This window comes from Andrena cerasifolii, chromosome 14, assembly GCF_050908995.1.
Source record: "Andrena cerasifolii isolate SP2316 chromosome 14, iyAndCera1_principal, whole genome shotgun sequence".
NCBI lineage: Eukaryota > Metazoa > Arthropoda > Insecta > Hymenoptera > Andrenidae > Andrena > Andrena cerasifolii.
Genome location: NC_135131.1, coordinates 10,720,519 through 10,743,011, shown reverse-complemented (window position 1 = coordinate 10,743,011; position 22,493 = coordinate 10,720,519). Strand labels below are relative to the sequence as shown.

At 40.5% G+C, this 22,493-nt stretch overlaps 1 protein-coding gene and 1 long non-coding RNA gene across 4 annotated transcripts in view; one reads left to right on the top strand and one right to left on the bottom strand.

Annotated features, from left to right (window-relative positions):
* LOC143376524 (A disintegrin and metalloproteinase with thrombospondin motifs 15) overlaps nucleotides 1-22,493 on the top strand; it is a 133,889-nt gene that overhangs the window by 10,247 nt on the left and 101,149 nt on the right. The window lies entirely within an intron of this gene.
* LOC143376526 (uncharacterized) lies at nucleotides 1,977-21,913 on the bottom strand. The gene is made up of 2 exons (XR_013087110.1): nucleotides 21,346-21,913; nucleotides 1,977-2,317 (listed from the first exon to the last, which is right to left on the bottom strand). It is a non-coding gene; the product is annotated as an uncharacterized LOC143376526 (long non-coding RNA).

Here is a 22,493-nt window from a genome sequence, read left to right as displayed (position 1 = left end):
AGCCCCATGGATGCCGTCAGTAGCGTGTGAAGTAATTCGAGCATCGTCGGGCGTCGCGAAAGATCCGTTAACGCGTTTAGTCTCAGTCAAGGTGTGCAAAGAGCTCTCAGGGAAAGCTAGAACGTCCAGACGTCCTTGTAAGGCCGCTGCACCAAAGCGTCCACACCTACACCCACACCCACAGCCATTGCTGCGAGAGCATGAACCTTTATCCCACAGTCGGCTCCTTACTCATATTCCTACCCAACCTGTACGCCCCTACGTCCTAAGTACGCGAGGCTACGCTGCCTGGCGAGCCTTTGCTCTGCACCTGACGATGCTTCGGGGAATCGTGGTCAGCATTCCTTTCACAGCTGAAAAATCCCCTCCCATATTAGTCACTCCTGAAACTTTCGTTTCACGAGGGAGGACCCTTGTAATAGAAGTAGTAGTGTAAGAAAGGTAGAATTCTTCGTAAGTGGAACTTTTGTTGATGAATTGAGGGAAAGAGCAGTTTTTAATTGTTGAAGTAGACGAGGGAAGATCGTGTTTACAGTTTTTGTATCGTCACGTCCCGCGACTTTAATAAATAAAGTTATTCAATTAGTCAGTTTCTAATTACAGAAATTCGAAGATTGAATATCTTTATTTAATAACCTTTTAGTACATGTTTAGAGTAGGTTTATTCATTGAAGAAGGACTGATTTACCTGAACCCTGTATTCGTTTGTTTAAAAAAAAAATTTCATATAAAAATATAAAAGTTCAGACCATTTTCTACGATATAAAGAAAACAGGGTGGTTTTCCTTCAACGGGATTAAATGCCAGCACTAAAGGGTTACAGTCGCAGGACAGTGTCTTTAATTAAATTTCTTGGTGGTGCAGATTTTTCTTCCTGCTAGTAGGATGCATAGTCTGATATTATTGCAAAATAGTTTCTTTTGAAAAGTGAATAGTTGCAGGCACGACTTCGTAAAGTAGTAAATCGTCGTTTATTAGTACAAAGTATTAGTGTAGATAACTTAGTTAAAATGTATGTTTAGAATTTTATTTAGTGCTAATGGGTTTCCGACACACACGCCTCAATACTTTATACGAAGCTCCTTTTCCCAATAGATGACTCTCCATTAATCCAAAATTCCACTCCCATCTTGTACCTCGGACCAATCCTCTCAATCCTTAACAACCACATCCTGCCCTCTGTCATTCTACATCCCCAAAGTCTCCAAAGAAAACACATTCCCTTCAGCAGCTACATCCCCGTCGCGGTCCCCAGCAGATACCAAGAACCCTCAGCAAAATTTACAACGCCATTCCAGTCGTAGCTACTTCCCTCCAGCGGATCACTCTCCATTAATCAACATTTCGTTGTAATAAAATTCCCAGCCAGATCCCTATCCGCTCGATACGCGCGCACGCGGGGCCAGTAAGGCCCCGTATAATAAACGCGCGTGCGCGGCCCTCGCGACGACTCTATCCGCGGCTATAGACGCATAATTATTCCCACGGGTTCGCGGATAGCTGTACACTCCATAACGTTCCCTTACACCTTCATTTTCAATCGCGTTCCCGGCCAGACCCGCGTTCACCACCGCCACTAATTTCAAGCGGTTTATTAGTTTCTCTGTAGCCCGTTATCTCGCCGCATCTTTCCTCGCTAGCGCAGCACCGCGAGGCCCGATCCGGGACCCCGGCAATCATTAACGACCGCTAATTGCGCGGGGTTATTCCGCGAGCTTTCCCTCGATCTCGATTCGTCCGCGACTGGTCGTCTCCCCTTTACCTGTTCGAGCCGCTCCTTTTCGATCACCAGAGATAATTGGAATCGTAATTTCGTCGTGGAGGCTCCTAGTAGTTGGGACGATTCGAGCATTAATTAGAACGTGAAATTGGTGGTCGAGTGTGTAGTAATTGTTAGGGGAGTTTTCAAAGGGTTCTTGTTTGAAATTGAGAGGTCTTTGGAAAGGAATGAGGGTTGAAGAGAATTATTCAGACGATTAGTTTGAGCCTGTAATTTTATTGAATGAAATTTGCTTCTGTACAGAATTTAGGATACATTTTTTTAGATGTTTGTGGTGGGTTGGTAGGAATTTTATGTGTGTTTGGGGTTGCTGCTTTTCCCCATGTATCTTCGTATTGGCAATGTCGCATCGTAGGGAGATAGTCTTCGGGTTATTCAACTTTCTTCTTTATCAAGAATTTCTTCTTTATCTATTTTATCTTCCTTTTATTGGGTAAGAAGGCTCGTACTGGTATCTGAAGTTAGCTTGTGGGTTAATGTTGGCAGTTCCACGGTGATGCAGTTGAGGTAATTCTTTGCTGAGGAATAGGAAGACTACTGAAACATGAAATAGAGAAATGTGTGAAAGTGTAATAAGATAGGTTGATTAAGTAGTTTAATGTTTGGATCTCTTCCATACGAGACACTTTCGTGGCTTTTCTTTTTGTTACGTGACACTTGTGGTTAATACGTAGGATTTTTATGAGTTTTACGAGATTTAAATTCTTATGTTTAAATAACTTATACCCCCCTAATTTCACATAAACTACATCATACCTCAGTTGCATTAAAATCCCTCTCCCCAAATGCAAAATATGACCCACTGGCTCGACACAGTATTTTCACAGCTTTCCATAGAAAGCATCTCTACTCTCCAACCCAATTAACTTTTCTTTTCCGATCAACCCGCAAGCCTCCGAATTCAAAAACCCATTTCCCAGCTTCACAGTTCTACGAGAAACACCTCCTTCGAAGCGTAGCGTGGAATCGTCGAACGACAGGTAAATTCGACACTATGGATCGTGTGTCGTAACTCGACGTCACGGAATAGACGAACTTACAATCGCGCTGATAAGTCGCGGCGATAAGAGCGCATGTATGTTTGAATATTTACGATGTACGACAGTTCCTACCTTCGTTGCCTGATGACGATTATATCATGAGGACTCTGCGATCACGGAGTTACGTTCGAGAGGCAGCCTCTTCGTGCCTCGTTGTGCAAAGAAAGGAGAAAGAAGAGCGTGCGCACACAGGGAAGTGAAATGATCCCGACCCGGTCACAAGCTGCAGTGGAGGCATAAAAGTTTTTACCCGGGACACGCGTTCCTGATCTTTTATGTTTCACTTTCAATTCGTCAGATAAGAGTTTAATGACTGCTGATAGCGAGACTCCCGCGTGTCTTTCCGGCACGGTCTCCATGCGAAGCGTTCGCTCGTCGACGGTCAACATTTGCATATTCGCCGCGCCTTTTCGCACCTGAATTCATTTTTCCAACGGGGGAATATAATTCCTGGCGGACACTCTCGGCGACGCGGCCTTAAATGAAGCGGAATTTAAAGGGGGGACAGGTTGCAGTTACGTAACGCGGAGTCAGATGGGCGTGTGATTTGAACTAGTGGATGATGTAGTGCGGTGCGATTGTAATTAGTGTGTTTTATTAATCTTCCTCTATTCCTCATTGAACAGGTGTTTGGTTAGCGAAAAGCAATTGTAGTTGAGATGCCTATATCGTTGAAGTGGTTTGCTTTGATGAATAAAGTGCGAGGTGATAGATCACATACATGCGTCTTATTCTTTATGTATTATGCAGGTCCCGCGTGTTGCATGTATGCTGCGAAACACATTCTAGATCGTACACACGTTACATCTATCCATCATGCCCTACATCTCTCATTTATTCCATCCTCCTATACATACGTCTCGCATATCCCAGATACCACACATTTTCCACACATTCAACGTTACCACACAACAGCAGAGATGGGGAAAAAATTATTTCAAATAAAAAATTGATTTTGAATAAAACGCAACAATTTTATTCGAGGCTCGTCAAATAAAAAATAACTTTGAGTAAATTTTATTTGAAACGTCACTAAATAATTTTTTTTGTTCGACGTCAATTCATCCGACGGCCACAAATCATTTTTTTGTTCGACGGGAATTAATTTTAACCTTCAAATAATTTTGTCGTCTTATTCATTTGTATTTGAAAATTATTCGAAGCTCAAATAACTCTGGGTGTGGAAAGCGAGAGAGGGCGAGGGGGAGTGTGCGCGAGAAGGATAGAGATAGATAGCGTGCCACTTATTTTGGTTATGCGAGCCTGATACTTTTTGGCTTTTATAGATTTTTTTTAATTTTATCTGTAAAAATGCAGCTATATTTATTTAGAACCCTGGTTCTGTTTGGCGGTGCCGTTGGATATTAGGATGACTCTGGTTCTAAAACATAATTTTTTTAATTGGAAGAGGGTGCCTTCGATAGCACCCGTTGGGTGTGCGGGGACTCCCGTCAACACCCCAACTAACATCGCTTGGCTACCATGCTTTACGCGCCCCCCGCACTAATCTAGCCCCAACCAATATTAATACCCGGGACAAGTTGGAAAGTGGAATGCGTTGCGTCGAAATAAATCAAAATAAATTTTTCGCAAATATTTCGGAAACGAAGGTCAGCTTCAACATTTCTTTTGTCCCATGCCGACGCACACGCTGCCACGGACGCGTACTGTAGATAGGTATACGGAAGAATACATTATAGTAGTAGCAGTTTTTCGCAAATATCTCGGAAACGAAGGTCGAGCGGCGGCAACATGTATAGGAAAAAGTTCCATCTATGTGGAATGTGTGCATCCTATTCGTTCATATAATGTAGAATACTTATAAATCTTCCAACTTTCTGAAGAAAGAATCCTCCACCTTTCGCAGTCTTCGATTACCCAACCCCGTTGGGTTCATTCTCGAGAATTACACTTCCGCGGGTTCTAGGCTACCGCCACGAGTGTTGGTCTACGAAAAATGGCTCCGAGAGAGCTCACGGATGTTCCCCGCGAGTGCTGCGAGGCGAAATCGCGAGCCGAGGGGGCGAGGGATGGAAAACCGTCTTCTATAGAATTACCTCGGTAGTTTCGTGCGGGCTTTCGTGTATTCGTTATGCGGCGTGTATAATCCGCCGATCCGTGCACATCGGCACGTGTAACCACGTCTGCACGAAGGCTTGTAACATCGTGCATACGCTCCACGCTACACCTACAGGGTGTAAAAGAAGAAATGGTCGCGCTTTCCACGGGCGAATCTGTGTATCCCATTCGATAGGCATTTATTGAAGATGCAGCTGCTGTATAATTTAATTGAAGCGAACTCTAGAATGAAGAAAATAATTTTCTGCTTTTTTTAACTCTATGCATTCTACTCGATAAGGGGATAAAAAGTTGCGAACAAACCATGTGTCGCAAATTAACTGTTCTCTCGCAAAAGAGTGTTGAAGTTTTATCCAATTAGAACGCACAGAGTTGTTCTGGGGGGCGGAGCGTTCCCCCCACTTGGCCTCCCGGTGCGAGGAGTAGAGCTCGCTCAGGGGCCTGTTTGATGTTTACTTTTGGAGAGCATTGGTTAAGTGAATAAAATTGTAATGGGAAGCTAGCTGGGTGCAAAGAATCGCTGTTGAAATCTGTGACCATTATATTTCTTTCACCCTGTATATCTAGGCACGCGTGCATATTCAATGTGTTCGAGTGGCTTCGTTGAGTGAGGAAGTAGTAACGTGATATAGACGCTAAATCGACGGATTTACAATGAAAAATAGCGAGATTAATGCGAATGCAAAACGATGAGGATGAGAAGACAGCAGGCGAGTTACAATAGCTTTTACGGAGGAAGTATTAATTTTGTTGAATGCAAGGGTGATTCGAAAAAGGTTTAAGCTATTTACATAAAAGAAAGTTAGGAAAGATTTTTCTCAGAATTAAAAACAATGTTTAATTTTACCAGCTTGAATGATTCTATTTCAATATGCAGTCTGCTTTACTAAGTAGAAACTGCCTGTCACGAACAGACCACGCGTCCTCAAAAAAATGGCACAATTCTGTAGCGCAAAAATATTCCAGCATCTATGAAAATAGGACCAGTATACTTTAAAAATAGAAAAAATAGAATTTCCAATTTTGAATGTCATGTGGAGTCATTTAAATACTAAACAAATGTCACCACGAATAACCAGAGTTCCCACGCTACTCGTATTTCTGCTTACACTTTCATATCGCCACAATTATTCCGATTCGAAGCGAAGAATTTTAATTCAGAATATTCTCCTTCGCTATCTTGTTAGGTTTAAATGATTCTTTTTAGAAATTCAACCTGCCTCTCGATTAGAGAGCCACTAAACGCGCAGCTGGAGGTTAACACAGCGAATCGAGATTGGAATTAATTGCGCTAATCGGATACAAAAGAAGCGATACCTGTTTCGGTCGGCCGTTTCAGCGAGAAGATAACTACGAGGCCTGGATTTCGCTATTATGCAGCGAAGCGGCTCGTTTAAGTGTTTCGTAATCGGTGTTCCGTTTAAATTTCCTTACGCTCTATCTCATTTGCATATCGAGCACAGCTGTGATTCCGAAATAGCCCGATAATGGTAGAAAATCTTTCAGAACTTTCGGAATATTTTCTCTCGCGCCGGTTCTATTATTAGATTATCCCATAAGCGACACGACACATTTTTATTTTCCTCCTTTTTTTTTTGTAAGTACACAAGATCAAGTATGTTAATTCCCCTTTCCTTCGTTCTGGAATCCGTTCTCATCCTCCTGTCAGCCTTTCATCTGCTTCTTGGAATAAAGGGGAATTCGATTATCCTTTTATAAGGAATCCCTAATTTCCATGACTTCGGGAGAAGTATAAATCCGATAAATCTGAATGAATAAGTATTTGCGCAATGACGCCTCTGCCGCAAAGTGTTTGAAGTGACATCACGTCGCACAATTTGCGGTTTAGCCGTTTCGTTCCGAAAAATTCGATTAAACTCTGCAAAACACGTTCGCGGTGGCTTTGGATATAATCTGTTCGATGGTTTTCTTTTAGATTGCTTTTGAGTAAAATACGAGCAAAATTTGCATGTAAATTTCAAGTGGCTGAGAATTACGATACATCGAACGTCGAAACAAATTTTTTCGAGGAGAGATATCTTTCGGTTGACATATTTAGAATTAAGTGTCGGTTACTGAAAATTGGAAATAAATATTATTATGAGTAGCAGCAAGCATAAAATGACCAATTTAGATGACGAATGCGTCTTCAGAGGCGGAGTTGGATATTTGGCAAATGTCATGAAATATTTTAATTTAAAAGATTTCAGACAATTGTAAAAGTAATTCAATCTGACAACTCGCATGAGTTATTTCTAATTTACTACATGAAAAACAAGTGAATTGTTTTTAAAAAATTTCTGAAGCTTCTGTGTTTAAAGACCATCCGGTCAAAATCGCAAAAATAAGAAGGTGATCCTTTTCCACCCTCTCTATTAAATTGTGTTTAATATTTTATTCGCATATTAAGCAAACAGGCATGTAGGTTGCCGCCCTCCAAAATTCGCAGCCTACTTAACCTACATCCTCCATTTTTCCACATGTCTATTGCAAAATGAATGGGACGAACGAGCCCAGAACACAGTGTAAATGCTTGATTCGCGTTTCTCGGATGTCGGCGAGAGGGGAAATCGCGCGAAAAGTGCGTACGTCGTGGAGCTTCGTATTTCTGCGATGCTTGGCAGATACAGATATCACGTGTTTAACAAAACACCACCTCGTACGACCACGGAATCTCGTCTTCCGATTTCTTTCTCGACGCGTTTGCGTTTTCCTTCGTAGGTGTATACTTTTCCATCTAACTACAAAATGCAGAAAAGGGCTGCCTTCGATTCAGTGGCGACCAGAAGAAAATTTAAGGCTCATATTTTAACACTTTAAATTTATAAGATGAATTTATAAATTTATTAAGTATTAAGAGTATTAAGATACAATTCTTTCTAATGCAACAATGTTTTATTTCTGTTTTTACTCACAGCTTAAACTTTCTTTTGATCACTACTGTACAGGGTGTTAAAAGCGTGGTGGTAATTCCCTTCAGGGGTGAATCTATACCTCTAGATCGGTGGACATTTGTAAAAAGAATTCCTGCAAAATTGTTTATTTTATAACATCGAATATTAATGTTAATTTTTTTTTTTACATCGGCATATTTTTCTCGTTGCAAGGAGAAAACGTTTGAAAGGGACCATATGTCGCAAACGAACGGTTTCGCAGTTTGATTAAATTAATTTATGACTTAAAGTTGACATTTGTGGTCATATTTTGTCGTGAATTATTTTTTTCAATTTTGTTTAATTTGTACCTTCGTGCGTATTGTTTAGAGGAAGAAGGATTGTACTGAGAGCAGGACGTAGCGTTCGATTCATTGGAAAAAAGTCTACGTCACGCTTCACGTAGCTATACATTTACGACGTGGTTAAAGGAAAATGGAAGGAACTATGCGCGTTAATAAATTACATTTCCGTTTCCTCTTTCACTGAACGATTCTGTGCGCCGAGAACAGTCTCCACGCGATCGTTGAACGTACCAGGAAGATTTACACGATGCTTTCGATTGATAGCAATTGCTTAACGAGTAATTAAATTAGCCACGAAGAGATAAATCGTTCCTACCTTCGCTTTCATTAAACCACTTTTACTATCCCTAATATATTCACATTTTTGGTCACAGAAATGTTTCCTTCGACCCTACACTATATATTGCTTGCAACACGTGCTCTGCAGTAGTTATTACACCGTGCGCCCCCCTCGATACGATGCAACTTTTGTTTGAACCATTTTTTCAAATAACAAAAAGTTTGCAAGTGATTTAGGTGGCACACTTACATGAATCACCCTGTATATTTAGTACAGTGTAATTATTGTATCCAGTAGTGTTATAAAGTCCGTAAATAATATTGAAAGTATAAATAATTAAGTTTGTACATCCATCTGGCCCAATTTGCACAGTGATTTCGTTTCGTGTATTGGTCGGAATTATTAGTTCTCCATGGAATGATACTGAAACGCGTGGATATGGAAGGGATTTGAGACAGAAGTGATCAGAAAATCGTTCGAGATACCGAAACGATGGCGTATTTGCACGGGCAGACTGCACGGCGACGACCTCCAAGCAAACCGGCCGATCTGCTTGAGATACACATTCAAGCAACGCATTTTTAGAAACGAAGCCCCGGTACGCTTCTACTCGATCCGTTTCCTCGAAGCAACCGCTCGAAGGTATTTTAAAAGGGCCTTGAAATTTAAGGTAAAAGCAATTTTGTTTGGGACAAAGGTGACTAATAAATATCTCGTTGAAATCTACACCCAATCTAGTGTAACGAAATTTATGGCGCTTCTCGTTACATTCAGGGGCAAATAGTAAATGAAACGTGCATTGGAAATGTGGAGGCTGTAATGGAGAAATTAATGTTACAGCAAATGCTTTGAAATATGCTGATAATTTTATATTCAACACTTTTGAAATATCAGTTGCTACAAAGGATTTAATTCTATTACAAGATCACGATTACCTTTTTCCATTCAATTTTTATTAACTACCTTTTTCAATTTATGCAATATGTTAATTCGAAGTATTTTTAATTCTTGATATTGAAATTATCTTAAATATCCCAATTGACCCTCTATTTATATATACCTTAACAATACTAACAAAATTAGATTATGAATTTAATGATTATTTTCTTATCTTGAGCCTTTCCAAAGAATTCTGCTCAAAGATAAATGATTCCCTCTGTATTTCCCTAATAGAAAACTGGTACGTGTTCCTAGTTGCACAATTATCCAACGCGTCAATTTCATCTTGCCTTCTGGATGATTCAAGGGATTTCAACCCTTCGAATCTATCATCTTATTCTTTAAAGATCATCGTCGTTTAAAAGATTCATGAAGAGTGATCATGAAATTATACCAGGTTTGTGAAGTCAACTAGTTTCGCAAGGGTTCCTGGTATTTTAGTCTAGTTGCAGCCGCATGGGGATGCGGCCAAGGCAAACTATGAAATTCTAATGCATTCATGGTGATCACTGTTCCATGAGAAAGGAAAAGCAATGATCGTTTCGATGGAAGTTGCTACATCGCCACGGTTAAACACGAGTTTGCAATCAACGAGACAATTATCCATGTCCACTTGGGCAGTCCTGTCGGTCGAGTTCCATTTGTGGCTGGTGTTGGACTATGGTCTTGCAATTAGACGCGGCGAGTTACCCGTTCGAGGGACCTTGATTGTCATAGTGTACATTGACTCATGCGAAATGACTGCACACGACACAGAGTCTCCTTATCTGCGAGCTAGAATTAATAAGTAATTGTTGGGTTGAACCTTATTGGAACCGTTCCATGGGCCTTTGGTTGCTCTCGAAGGGGTGCATAATTTGCTGTATGCATAATTGGATCACGGTTGCAGGACTTGGGGGCCCCGACAGTATAGCCACTTCTGAAATTCTACTGCTCGACGAATCTGGAATTCTACTGTTCTCCAATTGTGGAATGTTAATGTTTCCAAATTGCTACTTTCCTCGAATCCTTTACTTGGATGTCGCAGGGCTTGGGAGATCCAAAAAGATTCATACACGTAAATTACCTAGCACAACTTCGCAAGTTTGGGAATTCTAAAATTCTAGCGCTCGGCAATCCGAAAATTTGAGTATTCCGAGATTCAAAAATTCTACTGCTCCCGAATCCTAAAAATCTAACTCTCCGAAACTTCAAAATTTTACAACTCTTCTGCCCCGAAATTCTAAAATGCTAGTGCTCCACAATTTCACAATTCTAAAATTCTACTGTTCCAAAATTTAAAAATTCTGAAATCCCGCTGCCCCCAACCACTTACCATCGCACTTGCAGAACATAAAGAGTCCCACAACTTACCAATTAAAACTCTCAATAAAAAATCGAACACAGAACAGCAAACTTGCAATACCCAAACAGTTCCCTCGTCGTACTCAATTACAACACTCCTACATAATCCCAGTATTCCGCGAGAAAAGAGCATATTCCAGGCAACCCCCCACATCCCTCGACTCTTCCCACCGAAACTCGGTGGTCGGAAATTGATGAGCCACTCGCGGTATCGCAGTCGACGGTCCCGGAGAGGTTCCCTCGAGTCCTATGACTCTGTTAGCCCACAGTTCTCCAGATTTCACTTTCCTCGGGTTAAAATAGCTCGCCCGAGCTATGCGCATCTAACAAGGGCCTTAGATATTAGAGGGCAAGCGAGCGTGGTGCATTAGGTTGCATTAAGAGGCGTCACGCGATTCGCGGCGGATTTACGTCCCACATGTTACGGATAGCTAGGAATAATGACTGGGATTAGATGACAGCGAAGGAGAGAGTGTCTCGAGCAACGAGGAGGACTCGTCCACCAAAGAAGGCGCCATTAAATTCAATGGTCGACGTTTATCGTCACGGCGACTTGCTCGCGAACAAGAAACAACAGGTGTCTCTGGATAAAAAAATAAAACAGGGTTGAAAAAAAACGAACCAATGTCAGATATATAGAACGCTTCTTTCCAAATCAAATCGCGACTACTTAACCCTTTCCAAAACTAATTTCAACTAAACTTCACGAGTAACTCAAAATCAAATGAAGCAGGCACTAGGCTCTGAAATTGCTGTGCTATATTATTCCCTAGGTATTCCGAAATTCTGCATTTAACACTTTCATATAAAAATTGGGGTGGTTTCCCAGAGTAATATGTAATACCTTTTGCACTCGTAGATTTTTATTAAAAATACCATTGCCTTGTTGGTAAAACTGACCAAGTCTACTCTTTCTAAAAAATGAGACACTGACGTTTAGCAAATGCCAAGTGCATTATCTTTCAGTGAAGACTAAAAATCTCATTGCTGAAAAAAGTGGACTAGGTCAGTTTTACCAGCGAGCCATACTTATGCATGCAGCTATTGCAGTGGCGATGGATAGTTGCTAATTTTTTGGAAAACTGTATAGAATAGACATTTGAATAAATGGAGCATCGTGTAGGCGTCTGTGGCCGAGGAACTTTGGAGCGCAGAGGGTTGAAACTGGATCGCGTCGTTCCAGTTAGACGCAGCCTGCGATGGGCAAATATTATGGCGCGAACGAGCCTCGTCTTTGAATGGGAATATAAGTCAAGTGCTCGTTTGCAGGCACGCGTGTGCATGTTACCTTCGTGTTCGTACACGGGTGCGCAAACAGGCGGTGCTGGCGTATGAGGTGCGCGTAAAACGTTCTCCACGTGGATATCGGGTGTCGTCGCGGCGAAAAAGATGAAAGATCCACGGAAGTGGAGAGGATCGTTTTACGCCGCTTTCTGGGTCCGCGAGAATCAGTTTTCCCATATCGAATCGCTGATTAATATTAACCACGCGAGGCGGGGTCAAGTTCGGCTAGCTTGCTGGAAGTCGCGGATTGGGGGATTCGATAGCGTTGGAGGACGTAATTCCTTGCTGAGTGGAATGTTTCGGCTAGAAAAGTGTGGCGTTTTAAATCTGAAACTGCTGTCCCACATTGGTGCCTCCTGCTGAATAATTGGAGCACCTGACGCATTTTCGACGCAATACGGTGCGATGCGATGCAAGATAGAGAAAAATATTCAGGACTATTCACATGGGAGATTAAAATTCCCGTGCTCCTATAATTGGAGAGGAAAATATTCGTGAGACTCAAGATCACTGTGTTCTGATAAATCTGATAAAAATACATATCTGGAAGAATAATTGCTCCTTGAAAGCACCTATTCCAAAATCCAAGAAATTCCTATTTTTCCAGAAGAATTGCAGAAGTGAAAATAACATCGAAGCCTACTCGCATGAAAAATTAAAATTCCTGTGTTTCCATTTTGAAAGTAGAAATGTTACCTCGCTCATCTGATGAAAATACATACTTATCTGAAATAATACTTGCAAATCCAAGGAATTGAATTGCTATCAAATTGCAGAATCGAGAACAATATCGAAGAGTACCTACTCGCATAAAAATTAAAATTCCTGTGTTTCCATTTTTAAAGTAGAAAGATTACCTCGCTCATCTGATGAAAATACATACTTATCTGAAATAATACTTGCAAATCTAAAGAACTGAATTGCTATCAAATTGCAGAATCGAGAACAATATCGAAGAGTACCTACTCGCATAAAAATTAAAATTCCTGTGTTTCCATTTTTAAAGTAGAAAGATTACCTCGCTCATCTGATGAAAATGCATACTTATCTGAAATAATACTTGCAAATCCAAGGAACTGAATTGCTATCAAATTGCAGAATCGAGAACAATATCGAAGAGTACCTACTCGCATAAAAATTAAAATTCCTGTGTTACCATAATTAAACTAAGAAATATTCATACAGTACTCAAGTTTACCATTATTCATCTACCGCGTTCATCCGATAAAAACACATACCTATGTATCTGAAAGAATACTTGCTCCCTGAAAGCACCTATTCCAATATCCAAGAAGCCACCGTTCCCTTCGTACTCTCAAGTGACATCCCTCAGAATAGACACAAATTGCGATCCCCAGCAGAATCTCCCTCGCGGACAGGTCTTCACTGTTCATTGATAATGCAAATGTGGATTGCGAAAGCGGCGCGGGTGACACGTTCCGCGGTAATTTCGCATTAGGTGCAATTGTCAGCGGCAGAGGAAACACGATGTCGACGGAGGTCAAGTATAATTGGCGTGCCAGTGACATCGGTGAAACGATTGCACCACGGCGCAATTCACCGCGAAGAAGCGCGTCAATTTTGAAATCTCGCGCGCTCCTCCGTGAATTGGAAAAGAAAGGAAAAGGTCAGCAGCAACCTTGCACGTGTGTGTGTGTGCGCGCGCGTCGTGGTCTTTTACGCTTTCTTTCTGCTACATGTCCACGTGCGTGTGGATCTCACCTACGACTATGGATGCTTCCACTGGAATGTCCTCTGCGTGAGCGTTCTACACGCGTATGCACGCTTCGGCTCTGTTCATACGGTCGTTAATATCGCCGGCGACACAGACGGTTCCCTGTCACAGCTTTTAATCGCGTGTGCGGTTCCCACGAGCCGCTATTAATTAAAATACTCGGGGAAGGTAGACACGGCTGTTCAGATCACTTTTTCACTATTTTCTGCGTAACTATCCGAAGGAGACACTTGTAAAGAGGATGTAGCCGAGAAAACTGGTTGGTCTCGTTGAGAATTGAATCAATAGCGGATATTGTATGTTTACGATACGAGAAATGCAAATTGTATTAGTAATTCAAATTAGGGAATAGTGTTGCATAAGTGTTGCTTGTGAATGGTGCATTGAATGATTAAATATTAAATTTCAATTTAATGTGCTTTTCAATTAAAGAGAGGGAAATTAACAACAAATAACTGTTCTATATATTAAACAATTTCTACTGCATTTAATAAATTAATCGTGAATAATAAATAAATATTTAATAAATTAATAATTTAATTTATTTAATAATTTAATTTATTAAATGCAGTAGGAATTATTGAATATATAGAATAGTTCTTTGTTGTTAACGTTCCTCTCTTTAATTGAAAAGCACTTTGACTGAAATGTATGGAAAAAAGTGGGTAGAGTTTGTGTAGTGGGCTGATAAAAATGGCGGTGCTTAATAATATTAAAGATTTAGGTGACAAACAAAGTGGTTTGATCATACAAATGAATAAAACTTTAAATCATTCTGGGTATCGATACTTTCTGTACAAGTTTTGCTTACCATTTTATAAGTATATTATATCTGGTATAAGATGTCCGAACTGAATCCTACACAGATCAAATGCGATACACCTAGTGATCAAGATGTTAAATGATAGGCTTCGTATGAACAGAAAAATGACTCTGCGAAGCGAAACGGACTTTATCGTACAAAACTATATGATATATTATCTACTGACTTTCTGTTCGTGCATTCCTAAGATCGTATCCTACCCGCGGAGAGTGTTGGTAAGGTTCCATGTCTTCATCAATGATGGCTAGATTATCAAGGATGGATTCCTCAAAATCCTCAACCAGTACTTGGGAGATTTCTAATATCTTTCTCCGGTGAAATATTTAGTTGAAATATCATTATATCGATTCTGTATTGGAGCTATAAAAATGTAAATTATTTTCAAAAGTAAATGATCGACGCTCTCTTTCAGCGAAACGAATTCTCGAATCTAGGAATTCTAATCTACTAGTAGACCACACACGGTTCGTGCACGCGATTTATGATCTATGATATATTACGCGTATCGCCCGTCATACCGATACACGCATCAGCGCGAATCATTTATCAATCGTTATCGATTGCATCCATCGAAATTCTTATTCGACCACTGTACTATCTATATCCCTCTGGAATGAAGAACCGAATCCTTTGTGGCCAACGAATTTACCCTGATAGAATGCAATGCAACTGGATGGTGGTATGTGTCTAGCTGCCTTTATCGGTTTGATGCTTTTATACGTAAGTATCGAGTACGAGTCGGACCACTTTTGAACGCCGTTGTTCACAGTTGAGTTGCTTGGGAATCTGGGCACACATTCGTGCGGTGTAACTTTGAAATTCTACCGCCTCGAATGTTTTAAATTTCTCTGCTTCGAATTCTACAGTTTTGCTGCTTTGTAATTTTAAAATTCCACTCCTGCAAAATGCCAAAATTCCACTATTCTGAAATTCTGAAACTCCTCTTCTTCGAAATCTTAAGATTCTACTTCTCCAAAATTTAAAAATCCCACCTCCACCAGAATCTTGGAGCATGAAATTATAATTTCACTGCTCGGAGATGTAAAAGTTCCTTTACTTAAAAATTTTAAAATTCCACTGCTGCGAGATTCTAAAATATCCCTGCTCCGAAATCCTCGACTTCTGACTTAACTGGAGGCGCAAGGTGCAGGTTCAAAGGCCCATCTGCACTGACGACTGTTAAATCTGATTCATCTTGCAAGGCACCCCCAAGAGTGCTCCCTGACAGTGGCGATTCGCCTGTGGCGCAACTCGTAACCAGAGCTGTTACATGTTTCTAGACAAATTCCGCGGCGCGACGTTCAAGCAGAAATACGCGCTGATCCGAAGAGGCAAGGGAGCACGCATGTAATTTCACCGCGGTCGCACGTGCGTGCATGTCATTCCCTCCTCCGTTGGAACGCATAAAGAGATCCTATTAATAGGTCGCATGCTCAATCGACAGAGCTCCCGTGTAATTTATGCGCTGCACCGTGACAGTTATTAGGAACCGGCCGATGCAATAAGGAAGCTGATCGACCGATAACTGTCGTTGGATATTTCAGAGTTTTCAAAACTCACAATTCTTCTCTGCATTCATATTTTCCCCTGCAATTGTCATGATCCTTTCCACTTCCAGTGCAATCTAAAAATTTCCAAATTAAATATTTGACAATCTAAAGTTTACATATTGATGGAACTATCTATAAAATCGAAAAATATTTCAGAAAATGGTTTCGAGGGTTGTATGGTCTTTTGTCAGCTTCGTGTTTTTCAATGAAATTGCAGTTCTTCATTTACTATAAAAAAGTATTAAGCTACTTATAGCAAATAATCACTACTTTAGCAGATATTTGAATTTTAATTCCACTATTGCGATATTAAATATCCCCCAAAGTATACATGGCTCCTCGAGGCAGCACCCTAGTACTTTCTACTACACCCTTTCTTCTGAATGAACGACTGCATCGACTAATGCATTGAAAAGTATATATATTATACCATTTAAAAAAAAAAAAGTTGCCCTTCATATCTCCCCTTTCAGCCCCCATTATCAAAAAGCCTATTGACACCAGATTACACCCCCCTCGACGCCTTTCGGCTTTCCTCCTTCCCACTTCTCGATATCACCCAGCTTCAAAGATACCCGCGCGAGTCCCCTTAAATGGAACACCCTGTGCAATCGTTCGTGTATCGTTTTCACGTATCGCAATAACCAAGCAAGATTGTAATTTATATCCCAGCGTGTCCAAATTAGTTATATTGCGTCGATCCCACCTTTACGTAAGCTACCGAACCGCGCTCAAAGTAAATGTGTCTGGCCCTAAGGCTACTGGAGGAACTAGCTCCTTAACCTCGCCGAAACTTTGACTTTTTCCATTCACCTGGCAGCTTTCGATTCGACGAATGGAAAAAGTGAGCGAGGAAAACAACGTGTTTTGAAACAAACGTGGCCGTGGATTTGATTAAGACCCTCGCTGATTAATTGAACGAGCAGGCTTGTATGAGTAGTAAACTCGAGCTACCGGTGGAAGGGAGGCCTATCGTTTTCTTTGTGCCGACGAATCGCTCGTTTAGGCGGTTGTATTAACTTCAATTGAGTGATTATTAAGATCTTATTTTGGTCCAATTTCTCAAACGCCGTGGCCAATCGAACAGGCAAAAATAACTGCCCCGTTTTATCGAACCTGATTAAGCGAACAAATGGATCGCTAATTTCGTTTCGTCGATGGTGATATTGTCTGAGAAATATGTTATTAAAAAATGTTCCAAGAAAGTTGAGTCTTAGTAGACGTTCTTCAATTTTTAAATTAGTAATTATGTATGTATTTGCTGTGAAAGTAGTTTTCGCTTCGAATGCGATGTGATTGAGAATGGTTTGTTAATGTTAATCTAAATAATATTATCCGTTATGGCACACCCGATGACACCGCAAAGTTTCGCAAGCTTTTCGGCGCCACTTTTTCTATCAGTGGCAATATTTTCAGTGACACTTTCCTGTGGCCATCGCATGTGATAACGAGGCGAAGCAGTTAAATATATCTGGTTTTATAAATATTGTTTTTTAGGTTCTGCTATTGTATCTGTGGTTCACACTTTGGTAATTTAATTTTCAAATTGCATTTCACAGAACCCTGCAATTCTCTGAATATCACTATTATGGGTGTAACTGTGCGAACAAAAGAAATGGAAAGAACTCTATTGTAAAATCAATTATAAATTCATCGAAATTAATTAGTGCACCTTTTGTTTTAAAGACAATAAAATGGCACTTTATCATCCCCATTTCGAGTCTATTAAGAGAGAAGATATTAACCACGTATCGAACTCTGTTCTCTCATTTCTTAAACACAGATGCACACTCAAACCACCGCTAACATTTACCGAAGAAAAATAATATCGTAGATCCTATGCCAACACCTATTCAGTGAAAAGAGATATCTAAGCAATTACTGCGTGGAAAATGTTACTAATTCAAGTACAGTACATTAATCAGGAATTATCATAGTCCATTCCCTGATACTTGACACGTTCGAAGAATATACACGTCATTATACGTGACACTTGGTGTCGAACGTGTTGAATGAAATTTTCATTAATCAATTCATGTCGAGAGGAAATAGAAAATGCCACATACCCATGATGCTTGATTTAGAATTAAATAGTAAATAGGGTCGTATGTGCGTGATTTATCGATACAAGATGCGCGGAAATCGCCGCCGATCCCCTTTCATTATCTGCGCGGTATCACGGCACGGTATGTCACTTCTCCGGCTAAGTATGTCAAAACAATTATTCCGAAGTTTATCGTGTCCGACTGGAGGCAGTCCAGCTTGAAGGTAAAGAGACGACACGAGTTCATCTGCGCGAGATACCATTAAGTGGAGCATCGTCGTCACAGGGATCATTCGTCACTGTCAGGCGGAGGGTGGACAGAGAGAAAATGAAATCTGCTTCTTAACGAGCGTTCAACGCGTATCCCCTAATTAGATGATGCTCTGGCCATTAGAAGACAGTTTGTCACTATCCACGCATTTAATGCGCATTTAACAATTACCATTGTGCGTCTAAACTCCCGCATTCAAGTGAGTAATTAAGTAAGTGGATGGAGGTAATTTCGAAATGCAAGATGTGTAGAATTGGAATTCTACTTAATAGTTTCAGTGGCGAAAGTGAACTCCGAATTTAGTTTCTTTTCAATGTAAATTCCAGGGAAGTGTTAAAGTTTCGGAATCCCATCGATCGACTCTTTTAATTCAGTAAAATAATTACTAAATAGAAATTAATACTAATTATTAAATACTAATTAATACTAAATACTATTTAATACTAAATACTAATTAATACTAATTACTATTTAATACGAAAAAGTAATTAATACTAAATACTATTTAATAGGAAAAAGTAATTAATACTAAATACTATTTAATACGAAAAAGTAATTAATACTAAATACTAATTAATATTTAATACTAAATACTAGTTGATTCTAAATACCAATTAATACTAATTATAAAATAATTTCAAAGATGAATGAATGACTGCAAAGTGATCTGAGTAAATTTCAAACACTGAGCTCTATCTACTGATGACATTAATTGGCTAATTACCATACTTATCTCCATTTCTATAGTTAAACTAACAAGTGAAAGTTCATTCCGCGGTAATTTCAGTTTGCGTCTATATGAACATAAAATCCAGCATAATTTCAGTTTCTCCCCGTATCCCTATTACATTTATCCTAAACGCATGGACTGCCCGAAAAATGGCGAACGCAGTCGGATAGCTAGGATTATCAGTCATAATCACGGCGTTATAGAAGATTAATTCGCGATTACCAGCGGCGAAGGGACACGCCGACCGGTTACGGCGATAAATCAGGGCCCCCCTCGCCATTGTAAATTATAACATTCATTAACGACGATCGATCGCTCACCAGTCGCGGTCGATCAATTCGTTTCGTCGCGGTCGAAAGATCTCGCCGCACTCGCGCCCGCAAAGTTCTGCGCGCGTATCCTTGGGACGATTAGATACATCGGAATGTTGCAAAACATTTCGCTCGCCGGACATTAAGAACACTGTGGCCTACTGCTCTTGTTGCAGGGCTTATTAAATAAAAGACCACGTCGTAAAAAGCATCGAGCTGCCTCGACGACGTCCACTCGTTGCGAACTAAACACTTGAACCTAAAGCCGGGTCGCCACTTCCATAAAGCGTGATGCGCGTGAAAAAAATACGTTCTCGAAAGTAGCACGCGTCGCAGACGTGGGAACGCGGCTTAATAAAGTGAACAATAGTTTCCTTCGTAGATGGAAGAATTTTTTAAAATTTGAACGTCAGAATATTTTTTTGAAATTTTGATCTGCAGGCTTTTTTAGGGGGAGTTTTATATTTCATTTTACTTGATTTTTATATTACTATTGTATTTTGTCATCAGAGTCTCAGGGTTAGATTTAAGAGCAGCAAATTTCGCAATATCGCAAATTATATATCTTGTTTTTGGAGAATATACTCATATTATTATTATTAGTAGTAGTAGTATTAGTAGTATTACTATTATTATTATTTATGTGGCATAAAGTGGTGGTCAAAAGAATGTTTAAAACTACAATTTAAGTATTCTGTTGATACCACTGGTCTATTCGATATAAAATTAAATAAAATTCTTTGTATAGAAATCTTATTCCTGTTACCGTTCACAGTTTAAACTTTCCTTGCACTACTAACTGCAGTAGTTCCAGGAAATAGGAGAAGAACGATATTATGCAATGTTATTCTGGCGATTTAGTGCAGTGCATACTAAACAAGTTGTTTTCGAAATACCTCGATCACTTTTTACTACTTGGTTCCCTTTTTAACTCGTATTGGGATAAAAAAACCAAAACGTATTTAACTAAATAGTTCTGAGTTCAATCACTGAAACCGGCCGACGAAGGAACACTAGGCACGAAATAAGCTCGACGTCTACGGAGACCTTGGAGAAATTCGGTTAGAAGATGTCGAAGCCGTAAAATCCGCGCAGCTCGGACGCTACAGCCGCCAGACGCTTGACTTCTCGCCCGTAAACATGATCGCCAGGCCGCGAAACCCGAATCGCCACCTCGCAGCAGGATATATTCGTCGTTCGCTTGTAATTTATTTCTAAGCCGGTTCGAGCTAAAATAGCCGATACCTATGGCCAGCTGCCTATCGGAACGGGCCGCGGTATCGTTCGATGCTCTTGAAACTTACGCTAATGCGTTCCACCTACGAATTATTATACGGACTCCACGCGGCCCGATTAACGGTCGAAATAAATCGACGCTTGGCTCGAGCCGCCATAATTATTGCTAACAAAATTATATCAATAAAATATGTCCTCGGAGCTTCCTAAGATCAGGGATGACAAAGTTGGGGGAGGGGAGTTGTCACAAAATTAATTATTAAATTATAAAATTGCAATTGGGACTTAAGATTAAGAATTACGAAGTTTGGGGAGAGGAGTTGTCACAGAATTAATTATAAAATTATAAAACTGAAACAGTGAAATTTCAATTGGGACTTAAGATTAAGGATTACGAAGTTAGGGGAGAGGAGTTGTCGCAGAATTAATTATAAAATTATAAAACTGAAACAGTGAAATTTCAATTGGGACTTAAGATTAAGGATTACGAAGTTAGGGCAGGGGAGTTGTCGCAGAATTAATTATAAAATTATAAAACTGAAACAGTGAAATTTCAATTGGGACTTAAGATTAAGGATTACGAAGTTAGGGGAGAGGAGTTGTCACAGAAATAATTATAAAATTATAAAACTGAAACAGTGAAATTTCAATTGGGACTTACGGTTATGTAGCGCTCTGATTGGTGAAATTAAGGGCGGGAGCTTGTGGAATATGGCGTGTGGGGGCTCTCTCCGCTACGGGGGTCACAGGCGAGACTGCAGGGCCTGCGCGAACGTAAAGCTGGGTAACTAGTGGCGTTAGCCGTGCCCCAAACGGACGCTGACCCCACTCCTTTCTACCACCACTCTCAGCCCCTTTCAGCGTTGCTCGCAATACCAATATTTCCTCGCGTTAAATTCCTACCGAGTTTAATATTCATGAAACGAAACAAGCGCTATTTATAGAGGATATTTTCAGCGTGTTTCTCGAACGAGGAGCTTGTGTATTCACTAGAGCTACGAATAATTCCCTTGCAAACAGGAAAAAGGTTGCTCGCGATAGCGGCCGCTCCAATTCCGCGTGCGCGGCTTCTATTTCGCGAGCGCGCGTATTTCAATCGTCTGGAAGTGGGCTGCATTATTCGGTCGCCGGAAAATTCCAACGAGATGCGGAATAAATGTAAAGCTGTACAGTTGGTAACAGATGCGGTGTCCATTTCGACCCATATTACGTTGGATCTCGATCTTGCGACAAAAAATTCTTAATTTCCTAAAGTAGCGATACCTACTGATAAGTAATGAGTAACACAGTACTTCGAAGAAGAAAGTTGAAACCTTCAATGGGGGATACTTTGACCATACTACAAAAATTACACTATAAAATGAAAATTAACATTTTTACAGTTCCCTTAACTATCCTATTATAACATTATATATTTTCTGATTGTACTACAAGGGTAAAAATGCATAAAATCGTTGTCCTTTTCCTTCTTTAATAAATCTTAATTAACTGCCCACGTTTCGCCAGTAAACTTTTCCCCCCCGCTGCCCCGCGGTAACTTCGCATCGACGGTTCCGCGGAGCAGCAATTGGGAGACGCTGGTCCAGACAATTCATAGACACCGAAATGAATTCCAAAACGACGACGAAGACCAGCGTCTGCCCGCGTCTATTTCGCCGGCGTGTAATTTGGACGACAGTGTCTGGTGGTATCATCCTGACCTGGGACAAAAGCGAGGTGACTTCGGTGTGCCGGAAGCCAGCTAAGTCGGTAGTGTCTGGCGTGTTACCACTTTTGGCGGCACAGTGGGGTTGCTCCAACTGCTTTACG